The sequence below is a fragment of the Mauremys reevesii genome, linkage group 1 (assembly GCF_016161935.1).
Source record: "Mauremys reevesii isolate NIE-2019 linkage group 1, ASM1616193v1, whole genome shotgun sequence".
Classification (NCBI taxonomy): Eukaryota; Metazoa; Chordata; order Testudines; family Geoemydidae; genus Mauremys; species Mauremys reevesii.
The window spans coordinates 271,555,931-271,570,887 of NC_052623.1; the positions used below are offsets into that span (position 1 = coordinate 271,555,931).

General features: G+C 52.4%; 1 protein-coding gene across 3 annotated transcripts in view; it reads right to left on the bottom strand.

The window, feature by feature from the left end:
- The window catches only part of TCF20 (transcription factor 20), a 107,963-nt gene that overhangs the window by 72,667 nt on the left and 20,339 nt on the right, over positions 1–14,957 (bottom strand). The window lies entirely within an intron of this gene.

Sequence of the window (14,957 nt, forward strand, 5' to 3'; positions counted from 1 at the left end):
CAACATTAATGCATTTTATAAAGGCTTCTCCCAACTATCAGCAATTGGGTTGTGTCCCCCAGAAGGACTAAATATTTCACTAAACCAATTCAAGTGGGAGAACGACTCCTACTTCAGTAACACTGACTCCCACCCCTAAATTATCCCCTACAGGCCTGGAGATGCTCTACTGTGGAAGTCTGAACTAATGGCAAAAATTATATAAATTATCGTGACCTATAGTAAGAAAAAATATCCAGAGACCCAGAAGCCTCTCTCCAAACATCCTCCATCAGAAGTCAGTCCAGATGTAAATGAGACAAGATCAAAGAGGGCCCTAAAATCAAAATTATCTGGGAAACTGCAGAGGGACAGTTAACAACTCACCCAAATACATCTCTGTTCACTATACCCAAGCATCCCTATGACGACACATGGATGAGAAGCAGCACTCCAAGAAAGTAACTGTATTCCCCCACCTAGACTCCCAACCAAAGCTTGCTTAGTTCTAATAGACGGAAAGAAGTCACGTCCAGGTAGACTGCCACAGCTATCCACCTCTACTTGAGCAGCAGCCTACAGCTTCACCCCATACCAAGAAAAAGATGGTTTATATTGGCTTGGATAAAGTTAACGGAGACCATTTTTTTAAAAAGCCAAAAATATACATCTTAAATACCTGGTATAAACCACCTATATTCACATCACCATCCCATGAAGTTACATTTCAAAGAAGTTTCCCTATATATCTCAATATTCATGTCTCAGTCCTTGAGAAGGAGCATGAGATCTAACTGCAGAACTGGTATGGAATTCAGCCTTATATTTCAGCAGAAGCCTGACATTTGTTGCTAGCTGAACAAGCTTGTGTGTATTGTCCTTTTCAGAATTAAAAATGAACGTGCAATCTACATAAGGGCCTATTGCTTCTGACATCCCAGCTACCCTCCACCAGTGCACAAATGGGGGAGGCAACATGGAGACAAACTTATCGAACCCATCCTCAGGCTTAGAGTAAGGCACACAGACACAAAGGAAATGAAGGGCATGTCTACACTACAAAATTTAAATGATTTAAGTTGGGTCAACATACAGGCACTGTAGTAATTAAATCAGCTATTTGTGTCCACATTATGCTCCTTCTGTCAGTGGTGCATGTCCTCCCCATGAGCACTTGTACTGAGTTGAGTGGGGCATTGTGGGGCTCTGTCCATCAGCCTGGATCTCCGGCCATCAGGCAGCAACAGGTGATGTAAGCAATGCAGTGTCTATACGAACACTACGTCAACTAATTACACCTCTACCCCGATATAATGCGACCTGATAACAACACGAATTTGGATATAACGCGGTAATGTAGTGCTCGGGGGATGGGGGTGGCACGGCGGCTATGCACTCCAGCAGATCAAAGCAAGTTCAATATAATGCGGTTTCACCTATAACGCAGTAAGATTTTTTGGCACCTGAGGACAGCATTATATCGAGATAGAGGTGTACCTCGACCTAAGCGCTACATCTCTCGCAAAGGTGAAGCTTGGCGTAGCTGGCAAGTTAAATCAGCGGGAGGAACTTTGTAGTGTAGACGCTTACACAATTAGGTTGACTACCTTACATCAACCTAACTCTTTAGTGTAGACCAAGCCTGAGAAACAGGACAAGAAAAACACAAGTATAAAGTGGTGTGTCTCCAGGCTATGGATGGAGAAATTAAAGACACACCTATTGTAACAGATAGCTGTTATGCAGCTACCCTCTGGGCTCCACAATCAGAAATACTCCCACACTTCAGGTTTTGACTCTACCTCAAGGGTTTCCTTTTGTATCCACTTTTCAAAAGATGACCACCTTCACACTCCTCACAAGACCATACTTTTCCAGACTCATTCTAAAACATCATTTAAAACAGGTTTACCCCATAAACATTTAAAAAAAAAAAGTCTCAGAAGCCTTTTCTACACTAAAGAAGTTTTGCAAAACTTTTCCACCATTCCTAACACCTGTTCAACTCCAACAGTATCAGTAGCATTAGGAGCTCTAGTGTAGTCAGGACGTTTTAAGCCTTATTTCATCTATTGCTTCTTTTAAAGGCCAAGTCTTCTAAGGCTGGTTTACACCTAAAATTTAGATTGATCTAGCTATGTCGCTCAGGGCTATGAAAAATTTTGCACATAGTTAGGTCGACCTAACCTCCACTTGTGGCTGCGGCTAGGTCAATGGAAGATTTCTGCTGTCAACCTAGCTACTGCCTCTTAAGGGGGTGGATCTACTACAGCAATGGAAAAATCCCTTCCATCGCTGCAGCAAGTGTCTACATTATAGCACTACAGAGGCCTAGCTGCAGTGCTGTAGCTGTGCCACTGCAGTATCTGTAGCATAGACATACTTTTAGCGTTCCAAAAAAGCAGTTACTCAGATTGCTCTGAAATTTGGTGCACCTCTCAGGAGTGCAGGGTAGGGTTAGTGAGCCAACTTTGGGGCATTTAAGCAAGGGTTTCCCGAGATACAGGTTCCCCATCCCCAAGAAAACCGCCAGCATCTCTTGAGATTGACAGATTCTACCAATGGTTTTTGCACAGACCTAGGGATAAAAACATAGCTCTAATCATGACCAAAATGGTCTCAATTGCTCACACTTACCCCAATTTGTGCATAATACCCACTAACACTTTGAGGGACCAAAATTGAAAACGGTATTCGAAAAATAGTTTTGCTCTCTAGACATGCCCATGCCTAATGTTCATGAGCCAAACAAATTACACTGCACACATGCAGACAAAGTGTCCAAGAAGGTTACTACCCAGCTACAACTCATAGAATTTGTGTGGCTCAAGGGCCATTGAACTGAGCAACAGGCAGGCATGTAGGCTGGAACCCAAGCCTTGGCAGAAAGCTGAAAATGAAACAAGTATATTGCTACAACCTCTGTCAAAGGCGTTCTTGTTTTGGGGAAATGTAAAAGACAGTTACCTTTTCCATAACTGGTGTTCTTTGAGATGTGTTGCTCATGTCCATTCCATATTAGGTGTGTGTGCTCGCCACATGTACCAGTGCCGGAAGTTTTTCCCTCAGCAGTATCCATAGGGGACCAGCTCTGGCGCCCCTAGGATCGTGCCTGCATAGCGCGGTATAAAGGGCACCACTGGCCCCCCGCCCACCCCCAGTTCCTTCTTGCCGGAAATTCTAACAGTGGGTAAGGAGGGCGGGTCATGGAATGGGTATAAGCAACACATCTAGAACACCACCACTTACGGAAAAGGTAACGGTCTTTTCTTCTTCGAGTGCTTGCTCATGTCCATTTTATATTAGGTGACTCCAAAGCAGTATCCCTGGAGGTGGGTAGGAGTTCACAGACGTGTAGACTGCAACACAGCTCTGCCAAACCCAGCATCGTCCCTGGACTGCTGAGTGATGGCATAATGAGCGGTAAACATGTGCACAGAGGCCCACATTGTGGCTCTACAGATGTCCTGGATAGACATGTGCGCCAGGAAGGCCACCAAAGAAGTCCACTCGACGAGAGCATAGGCGCTGACAACTGGTGGTGGCGGAACCCCCGCCAGGCCCTAACAGGTCCTTATTCACGAGGTGATCCAACTGGAAATCTTCTGCGAGGACACCAGGTGACCCTTCATCCTATCCGCTGTAGCGATGAAAAGTTGAGATGATTTACGGAAAGGCTTGGTACATTCTAAGTAAAAAGCAAAGGCCCTCCGGACATCCAGGGCATGAAGATCCCTCTCTTCACTGGTCTTGTGCGGTTTGGGACAGAACACTGGGAGGAAGATGTCCTGGTTCATATGGAAGTTGGAGACTTACCTTTGGCAGGAAGGCTGGGTGGGGCCGCAACTGAACCTTATCTCTGTAGATGACTGTGTACGGTGGTTCTGAGGTCAAGGCTTTAAATTTCCAAGACCTGTTTTGCTGACATCACCGCCACCAGGAACGCGACCTTCCATGACAGATGGGAAAGGGAGCAGGACCCCAGCAGTTCAAAGGGCGGGCCCATGAGCCTACAGAAGACCAAGTTAAGATCCCACTGCGGGATGAAAGCCTGCACCTGCGGGAAGAGTCTCTCCAGTCCTCTCAAGAATCTGACCGTCATGTCACGGGAGAACACCATCTGTCCTTGGATTGGCAGATGAAAAGCAGAGATGGCCACAAGATGCACTCTAATGGAAAAGTGTGCCAGGCCCTCGTTCCTCAAATGGAGCAGGTAGTCCAGGACAGCCTGTATGTCGGGATGTGAGGGGGAGATGCCCTGTTCGGATGCCCAGCAGGAAAACCTTGTCCACTTGGCCAGGTAAGTCAGTCTAATTGAGGGCTTCCTACTTTCCAGGAGGACCTGTTGGACTCCTTCCAAACAGGTCCACTCTGCCGGGTTCAGCCACACAGCATCCCTGCTGAGAGGTAGAGGGACTCGAGATTGGGGTGTAAGAGCCAACCGTGACCCTGTGACAGCAGGTCTGGTCGATTGGGTGGGGGCAAGGGAGGGGCCGCTGACAGGCTCATGAGTGCGCCAAACCAATGCTGGCGAGGCCACACCGGGGCGATCATGATAACCTTTGCCAGGACCCTGCTGATGACTGGAATCAGAGGGAAGGCGTACATCAGGCTCCCTGACCACGAGAAGAGAAAGGCATCAAGAGAGAGTCCTTGCTCAGACCCTGTCAAGGACAAAACTGGTAGCATTTCCTGTTCTGTCTGGTAGCGAACAGATCATTTGGGGAATTTCCCACCTTTGGAAGATCATGCAGGTTCCCTCTGTATAGAGCGATCACTCGTGGTGAAAGTAGTAGTTCCTGCTGAGCTGGTCTGCCAGTGTATTCCTGACGCCGGGAAGGTGACAGCTTCCAGGTGTACTGCGTCAACCACGAGAAAGTCCCACAGACGGAGCACCTCCTGATAGAGAGCCGACGAGCGCATTCCCCCTTGCCTGTTAACGTAGAACATCGACACTGTGTTGTCTATCAGCACTCGTACCACCTTGCCCGACAGGTGGGGCAAGAAGACTCCACACGCCAGCTGGACTGCTCAGAGCTCTCTGACATTTATATGTAACCGTGCCTCTTCCAGGGACCACATCCCAAGTCTGAAGGTTGCTGAGATGTGCCCCTCAGCCCAGGAATCCGACACCAACTCAATGGAGTGAGGAGGGTTGTCAAATGGAATCCCTTCTAGAGCTGTCCTGCGGTCAATCTACCATGGCAGTGAGGTAAGTATCGCCAGGGGAATGGCAATGATCTTCTCCAAAGGGTCTTGGGACTACGAATAGACCATCGCCAGCCATTGTTGCAGGGGCCACAGCCTGGCATGGAGGACCATGTAAGTAAACGCTGCCATGTGGCCCAGCAGACAAAGGCAGACCTTGGTTGTAGTCAGAGGGAACAAGGAGACTTCCGCAATGATGTTCGCTATCATGTGGAACATTTCCAGCTGCAGGAACACTCTGACGCAGGTAGAGACGAGGACCGCTCTATTGAATTCTATCCTCTGCACTGGCAAGAACGTCAACTTTTTGTCATTCCCAGCAGGCCCAGACGACAGCACGTGGCTTGAAGTACCGCGACATCCCTTCAAACTTGAGACCTGGAGCCACTCTTGACGAGCCAGTCATCCAGGTACAGGTAGATCTGGATACCTCAGTGCCTGAGGTAAGCCACCACCACCGACATGCACTTGGTAAACATCCTCAGTGATGTCGTCAGGCCGAACAGGAAAATGGTAAATTGGTAGTGGTGGGGCCTCACCATAAACCAGAGGAAGCGTCTGTGTCCTTGAAAGATTGCTATGTGGAAGTATGCGTCCTTCAAGTCGAGCGCAGCATACCAGTCTCCCGGATCCAGAGAGGGGATAATAGAAGCCAGAGAGACCACGTGGAACTTTAGCTTCTATAGGTACTTGTTGAGGTCTCCATAAGCGTGGATTCTGTGGGTGCTGCAGGGCTGGAGTGGTGCAGGGGCGGGAGGGCCGAGCACACACAGGGCAGAGGGGAAGTCGGCGCCTATGGAGGTCTCGCAGGTCCAGGATAGACCGTAGACCGCCCTTGGCCTTTGGGATTAAAAAGTACTGGGAACAGAACCCCTTGTTGTTGTACTTGAGAGGAACTTCTTCCACCACACCCAGCTGTAGTAATCCCTTTAACTTCTGCACGAGGAGATTCTCGTGAGAGGGATCCCTGAAGAGGGACAGGGAAGGCAGGTGGGAAGGGGGGGAGGGGTAGAAAGGAACTGGAGGATATAGCCCCATTCCACTGTGCTGATGACCCGTGATCCAAAGTTATAGCGGTCCACGCTGGGAGGAAAGGGGAAAGGCAGTCAGAGAACACTAGGAAAGATGGATCCCGGTAGGTCGCCCTCGGGCACATCCTCAAAACAACTGTTTGGCCCCCTGCTTATTACGGGTCAAGCCCGACTGGGCTGAAGGTAGACATGGCTGAGGCGGCACTTGTAACCCTTGGCTCCTTTATGGGGCCGGTCCTGCTGAGGCTGGCTTCCCTGGCCCTGAGGCTACTGCGGTATGAATCGCTTACGCGCCGGGGCTGGGACGTAGAGACCCAGGATTTTCAGGGTGGTGCGGGAATCCTTGAGGCCATGCAACTTGCTCTCTGTTTGCTCCGCAAATAGGGCCTCGCCGAAGGGCAGGTCCTGCAATGACTGCTGGGCCTCGATGGACAACACAGAGAAGAGCAGCCAGGAGACTTGCCTCATGGAGATAGCGGAAGCCATGGTGCAGGCAGCAGCATCCGACAATGCCTGGAGGGCTGCCCTCACTGCAGTCGTGCCCTCATCGAGGATCGCTCAGAACTTCTTTTTGGAAGCCTCAGGGCTTCCTACTTCCAAAGCCTTTTTGGAAGCCTTCGAACTTGGCCATGGCTTGCCACATATTGAAGTCATATCGGCTAAGTAGGGCTTGGCGGCTGGCCACTCTCAGCTGAAGGCTGGAAGACGAATAAACCTTACATCCAAAGAGATCCAGCCTCCTTGAGTCTTTATTTTTGGTGGTGGTCCCAGGTTGTCCTTTCCTCTCCTTGTGGTTAACTGCCTCAACCACAAGGGAATTAGGGGCTGGGTGGGAATATAAGTACTTGTGCCCATTGGTCAGCAGGAAGTACTTGCATTCAGCCCTTTTAAAGATAGGAGCCAGAGAAGAGGGGGTCTGCCACAAGGCATTGGTGATTTTGGAAACCCCTTTATGAAGGGGTAGAGCCACCCTGGCATGAGCCAAGGAGCAGAGGACTTCAAACAGAGTCCGAGGGCTCTTCCAATCCCTCTGCCTGAAGCCCTAGGTTAGAAACAACCCACTTCAAAAAAGTTCCTGGTGCGCTTTGGCATCATCCTAAGGAACTGGGTGAGGGGGCCCTGTGACAGCCTCGTCTGGCGACAACAAGAACAATGATGCGGGAACCTCCACGTCCTTTGGTGGTCCTGCAGCTTGCTCCCGTAGGAGCTCTTGTACCTGTGGGGTCTTACCCCCGAAAGCCTCAAGCAGCGGAGGGGGACGGGATACCAAGGCCGCTGGCCTCTCTGAGGCTCCCAACATCAATCAGGCAGCCTGGGAAGGTTGGGTGAACCCCCAAGGGTTCCATGGATACCATGGTGTCGGTCACTGCACTTGGGGCCATGGGACAGGTTTCGGTGCTGATAATGTAGTTGGTGCCACCAGTACCGAGGCTTGTCCCGCAGGCAGGGAACCTCGCTCCAAGCCAGAGCTACCAGCAGAGCGGTCAGTACTGGGAGACTAGGATTGGGTTAAGCGGTGGCTCTTGTCCAACCGGTGCCGGTCACTGCATCCCAAAATTGACCTGTCCAAGCGTGACTGTCTTGGTCGGGCTCTTGGGGACCAAGGGCATTTGGCGGATCTGCGTCGGATACCTGGTGATCCACACCTCACGCTACTCAACTGGTCTGGGAGCTACTATGGGGCAGCTGCTGAGAGGCTTGTCCTGAGTATGGTGACCTCCTTCCTGGAGACAGGTGATGACGGCCCAGCGATCGGCGGTCTCTGGTGTCTGATAGGTACCAGGCCCTTGGAGACTATTGGGGCCAGTGGCATGTGCCTCAGAGGGTCTATGTCAATCTACTGGCGAGGTACACCCCAAGTCCCTTGATTGGTGCCCCCGGTGTGGGGACCGAAGAGGGCTCTGCTTAGCCTCCCTCTCCAGTCCTGAGGCGTGGGAGCTGCAGGCGGGCGAATGCTGGCGGGACGTCCCTCTCGATGGGGATCGGTAACGCTGAGGTGGGGACACATGCATAAGTCCCAACACAGGTTTCCCCGAGACCGCGGTACCGCGGGAGCCAGCGTGGGCGGTACTGGGAGCGTCAGGAGCTCTTAAGCCATCTGAAAGTTTTTCCCCTAGCAGCACCCTATGGGTCAGCTGTAGAACCCCCTAGAGTGGCACCTCCATGGCACTCAATATATGACCCTGCCGGCCTGGCGCCGCCTCAGTTCCTTCTTGCCAGTTACTCCGACAGAGGGGAAGGTGGGCGAGTTTGGAAGAATAACACATCTTGAAGAACAACAGTTACGAGAAGATGAGTAACTGTTTTCTTCTTTGAGTGATTGCTCATATTGATTCCAATTAGGTGACTCCCAAGCCTTACCTAGGCAGTGAAGTTGGAGATATGGAATCGCTGACTGGAGCACCGCTCTGCCGAAAGCTGCATCATCTGTGGCCTGCTGGATGATGTTGTTATGAGAGGTGAACATATGTACTGAGGACCAAGTTGCTGCCCTGCAGATTTCTTGTATCGGGTCCTGGATGAGAAATGCTGATGATGAGGCCAGAGCCCTCATGGAGTGTGCCCTAAGAGCCAGGGTTGGTATTTTGGCCAGCTCGTAGCACGTGACATGATCCAGGAAGATATTCCTTGAGATTAGACCAGGAGTCCTTTCATCCAGTCTGCTACCGCTATGAACAACTGGTTCGAATTCCTGAACAGCTTAGTGCGCTCGATGTAAAAAGCTAGTGGTCGACGAACATCGAGGGAGTGCAGCCTCTACTTACGGCTACTGGCATGAGGCTTAGGGTAAAAATGGGCAGGAAAATGTCCTGACTAGTGTGGAAGTGTGACACAACCTTAGGAAGAAAGGCCGGGAGAGGTCTGAGTTGCACCTTATCACTGCGAAAAAACCATATAAGGAGGGTCTGAGATAAGGGCCTGTTGCAGAGTGATGACCTGCTCCAGCCCTGACAGGGTTGGAATCAGCCCTGGGAGAGGGCTGGCAGGCTGGAGCTGCTAAGCTGGGCTGATTGGGAAGTGGCTGCAGCTGGGCCATGTCCCAGTCAAGCCACAGCTGGCCTGTATAAAGAGGCTGTGAACCAGCTCAGAAGTCTCTCTCTAGCTGTAGAGCGAGATGGGCCTGGCTGTGGGGAGCTAGAGACAGGGTACCTGAGTGGAGCAGGGCTGGGGAAAGGCAGAGGAGCTGGGGAGCTCCAGCCTAGAAAGCCCCAGGCTGCGGCCTAGCATCGGGCTAATAGGTACTGGGGGTTGCAGAGGGCAGCCCAGGGGTGGGCAAAGGGAGCAGATCCAAACCCAACCTTGCCAGTGATGAGTAGGCTGATACTGCAGTCTGCCCCAGGGCGCGGGGGCTAGACAATGACTGGCAGTAGCCGTATACTGAGGCGAGGTGGGGATAGTGGGGGGGGGGGTTCCCCGGGGAGGGGAGACCCTAAGACTGAGGGGTTACTGCCAGGGGGCAGCACCCCAGCTAAAAGGGCACCGGGGTCCAGGGAGGGACACGGGGGCCAGAGGACAAGCAGATCACCGGCCTGAAGAGGGCGCTCCGGAGCTAGAACGAGCTAATTCCCAGAAGGTGCCGCAGGGGTGAATCCGCACCTCTACAGGGCCTTTAACACAGACACCCTCCTCGCAAATGTAATGGAAACCAGAAAGGCTACCTTCCACGACAGATACAGAAGGGAGCAAGTCGTCAGCAGTTCAAATGGGGGCCCCATTAGCCTGGAAGGACAAGGTTAAGGTCCCATGCAGGGACAGGCTGTCTGATCCGGGGATGCAGCCATTCCAGACCCTTGAGGAAGCGACCAACCATAGGGTTGGCGAAGACGGAGTGACCAGACGCTCCCAGGTGGAAAGCCAAGATAGTAGCAAGGTGTACACCTTTATGGAGGACACTGCCAGGCCTTGCTGTTTCAGGTGCAGAAGGTACTCCAAGATGAGAGGTACAGGTGCCTGAAGAGGGGGTGTACAACACTGGTCATACCAACAAGTAAATCTTTTCCACTTTGCCAGATATATGGCTCTACTGGAGTTCAGCCATGAAGCTTCCAAGCCGTGAGGTGGAGGGACTGCAGACTGGGACGATGAAAGCGGCGATGGTCCTGAGCGAGGAGGTCAGGGAGGAGAGGCAACGTGACCAGGGCATCCACTGACAGTTCTAGGAGTGTGGTGTACCAGTGTTGTCGAGGCCATGCTAGCGCCACCAGAATTATCTCTGCCCCATTCCTGTGGACTTTGAGTAGGACCTTGTGCACAAGAAGGAATGGGGAAAAAGGCGTAGGGTAGATGGCCTCCCCAGGGTAGCAGCAATGCATCCATGATTGTTCCTGGGCTGTGTCTCTGGAAGGAGCAGAACATTGGGCACTTCCTGTTGCTCTGGGTGGCAACCAGATCAACCTGGGGAAACCCCCACCTTTGGAAGACAAGGTGTGACACATCTGGCTGGATGGACCATTCGTGATTGCAGAAGGGAAACGGTGGGGGCGAAGGACCTCCATGACTTTAAGATTAAGCTAGATAAGTTTATGGAGGGGATGGTATGATAGGATAACGGGCTTAGTCAATAGGTCAATTATGTGCCTGGTATGATATAACCTTTTCCAGAGGGTTTGGCTGGAGAGTCTTGCCCGCATGCTCGGGGTTCAGCTGACCGCCATATTTGGGGTCGGGAAGGAATTTTCCTCCAGGGAAGATTGGCTATGGCCCTGGAGGTTTTTCGCCTTCCTCCGAAGCATGGGGCAGGGTTCACTTGCTAAGGAGTGGGTGGATCGGCTTATGTGGCCTGCATCTTGCAGGAGGTCAGACTAGATGATCATAATGGTCCCTTCTGATCTTGAATTCTATGATTCCGCCAGTGCATTCTGAACTCCTGGTAGATAGGATGCTTTCAAGTGAATGGAATGGGCTATGCAGAACTCCCACAGCTGGAGGGCTTCCCAACATAGGGGAGAGGACCGGGCTCCACCCTGCTTGTTGATGTAAAACATGGCAGTGGTGTTGTCCGTCAGAACTGCTATCCACTGACCTTGTAGTCAGGCCTGAAAGATCTGACATGCTAGTCGCACTGCCCTCAGTTCCTGGATGTTGATATGAAAGGAGAGCTCATCCTGTGACCAAAGGCCCAGCGTCTGGAGGTCTCCCAAATGTGCACCTCATCCCAGAGCTGACGCATCCGTTACCAGGGACAAGGAGGGCTGAGGGCTGTTGAAGGGGACTCTTTCACATACAGTCCGAGGGTTGAGCCACCATTGAAGGGACTTGAGCACCTGTCCTGGCACTGTGACCACTGAATTCAGGCTGTTGTGTCCCAGGCAGTAGGCTGAAGCGAGCCAAGCCTGTAGAGGCCTGAGCCTCAGTCTGGATCACGTAAGGGCAGGCTGCCATGTGGCCAAGGACTCAGGCATACCCATGCTGAAGTGGTCAGATATTGCTGGAGGCCTTGAACAATATCTGTGATGGCTTGGAATCGGGGCTCTGGCAAAAGTGCCCTTGCCTGAGTCAAGTCCAACACGGACCCGATTAATTCTATTCTTTGGGTCGGTTCCAAGGTTGACTTCCTCGACTTGAGGAGAAGATCTAGTCTCTCAAATGTGGACCTGACCAATTGAATTTGAGACTCCACCTGCCCCCTGGTGTGGCCCCTGAGCAGCCAGTCGTTGAGGTAGGGGTATACCTACACCTGCCTCCAATGGAGGAAAGCGGCCACAAATGACATGTACTTGGTGAACACTTGGGGGGCTGTTGAGAGGCCAAATGGGAAGACTGTGAATTGATAATGTTTGTGGTTGACCATGAGGAGTAGGAATCGTTTGTGTGTAGGTTGAATAGCTCCATGGAAGTCCGTGCTTTTCATGTTGAGGGCAGTGTACCAGTCTCTCAGATCCAGAGAAGGGATAATTGTGCCCAGGGAGACCATGTGGAACTTCAATTTTACCATGAACTTGTTGAGTCCTCACAGATCTAGAATGGGTCCAAGACCCTTCCCCACCCCCCTTGGTTTTGGGGATTAGGAAGTATCTGGAATAGAATCCCTTGCCCCTGAGGAACCTCCTCCACCACTTCCATGGCAAGGAGTGCCTGCACCTCCTGGATAAGGAGTTGCTTGTGAGAAGAGTCCCTGAAAAAGGATGGGAAAGGGGGGTGGGACAGAGGGCAGGAGCAGAACCGGAGATAATATCCCACTTCTACCATACGGAGAACCCAGCGGTCTGAAGTTATTTGGGACCAAGCATGGTAGAAGTGGGACAGATGATTCAAGAAAGATGGGGAATGATCCGGAATTGAGGTTGGTGTGCTGTCCTCGGGCACACCTTCAAAAGGACTCCTTGGAACAGCTCCTTAAACTTATAGCTTCAACTCCTTGAACTCGATGCTCATCTACTCAGAATTGTGTGCTGGTTGGCAATCCTGAGTTGCAAACCCCCTGTAGAATACACTTTATGCCCAAATAAGTCTAGGTGCTTGGCGTCCTTTGACTTAGGCGCTGAGGCTTGTTGTTCCTGCCTCTCCATCTTGTTTACTGCGGCCACCACCAATGAGCAAGGCTGCGGGTGTGTGAAGAGGTATTGTTATCCCTCTGATGAGATAAAATACTTCCTTTCCACACCCTTTGCGGTCTTAGTATTGGCCTGTATAGTCTTGATGAGAGGTAGAGCCACACTCGACAGGCCTTCCGGGGCCAGGATGTCGACCACTGGGTCCTCTGACTCCATCACTTCCTCAGCCTGCAAGCCCATATTTCATGCCACCCTGCGAAGGAGGTCCTGGTGGGCACAGCTCTGTATGGTGGGCGGTCCAGAGATGGAGGTGCCTGCAACTGCCTCATCCGGGGAGGATGACGAGGAGGCTAATGGGGGAACAGGGTTCCTGACCCTCTTGGTCTTCAGGGGCCTCCTGTCCCGCCTCTCTGTCGGGGCCAACCACACATGGATCAGGGTCAGGAACTTGGGTTGGTTCCAGGGGAGGTCAAGCGACCGGTACCTCCTCGGCACCCCCAGAGGTGGGGCGACTGGCTGATGCCTCTGGCACCCATGGTTCAGAGGGTGCCGAACAGGAATCTTTGGATTGGGTGCCCTGGGCCTCGTGGTACGCCCATGGGGTCCAAAGTGGACACTGAGCTGGTTCCTGCCACTGCGCAGGCCATGGCACTGCCCCCACCTCAAGCCTTCCCCAGCCTGACCGGTGCTGGCCCCACTCTGAGTATCTAGACCCCGTCTCTGAGTCCGAAGACAGGGACCGGGATCGGGACGGCCAGGGCAGTGCCGAGTGGACCTGGACTGGTGAGAAGTGTTGCGAGGCTGGGGCAGCAGTGTCGAGATTGGGATCTGTGCGGGGACACTGACCGGTGCCGGGATGACCGGTGAAAGGAGTGGGACCTGCTTCGCAACGGGGATCAATGCAAGGATCAGCATCACAATTGGGAGCAGCAGTGCTGAGACAAAGCATCACCAGTTTGTCCCGAGACGGTGCCACACGTTGCGGTACCAGAGGCTTGGTGCAAAGGACCAGAGACCTCGGTGCCTCGCAGCCTCAAAGGTGTCCAGGGTGGATGGCAATTCCACCTCCTTGATGACCTGGTTCAGGGGAGTCCAACAGCACCGGACTCGACTCCTTGTGGAGCCCAAGTCAATGGTGCCGGCTCCAAAGACTTCGGCACTGGGTGCACCTCTCGGGGACATGCCCCACTGGCCAGCTCCAAAGGGGTGGGTCTCTGAGTCTGAGATCCACTCCTCCCCAGCTTATGCCACTTCTGCGTTGGGAAATGGCACTGATTCCAGGTTGATCCCGCCGGCTTTGGCGCCGGGGAGCAGCAGTGCCATGGGTATTTCCCAGAGTCCTTCTGTGGTGCCGCTTCTACCACTGCTGCTGGGGCACTGTGCACCAATGAGCTCGGTGCCTGGCTTTGCAGCGCCAACGTAGGTTGCGGTCTGAGTGCCGCCTCCATAAGGCGCTGTTGAGGCGAAAGTCTTGCTCTTTTTTGTTCTGGGGCAAAACCCTTTACAAATCCTGGACTTGTCTGCTTGCTGTACTTTCCCCAGACACTTTAAGCAGGCGTTGTGGGGGTCACACATTGGGATGGGCTTGTTGCAGAACTTGAACCACTGGGACTTAGGCATGTAAGTCCCGCAAGGAGAATTCAGTTGGGGTAGAGGGTAACCCCCCCGGCCCAACAGCTAGCTAACTACTAACTAACCAAGAACCATAAACAACTACAAAATACAAACAGTCCGAATGGAAGCTAGGGAAACATGGAGAGCTTGCAAAGCAAGATGCCACACTTCCAACCACCATCACTGGCGGTAAGAAGGAACTGAGGAGGCGCCAGGTCAGCAGGGTCATATATTGAGCACCATGAAGGTGCCACTCCAGGAGGCTCCACAGCCCACCCAACGGGTGCTGCTAGGGGAAAAACTTTCCGACAACTGTGCACGTGGTGCGCACACATCTAATTGGAATCGATATGAGCAAACACTTGAAGAATTAGGAGATTTAAGGGGAGGAGAGGTAGCACTCAGGTCAGGGGAGACCTGTCAGTCCCACATTCTCCCCTCTTGTGTATGCACCAGGATCCATGAGAGCCCTGCTTATGGAAGGAAGTTTTAGCCCCTCTCCTTGCCACTACTCTCATGTGAGCAGGGATCTGGGGAGCCCTGTCCCTCAAGGGGCATCTGAGCTCCTCTTCCTGTCCCCCAAGAGGGAGCCAGGATTTGACTGCAGAAAACCAAACACCCTTGCCCCGCC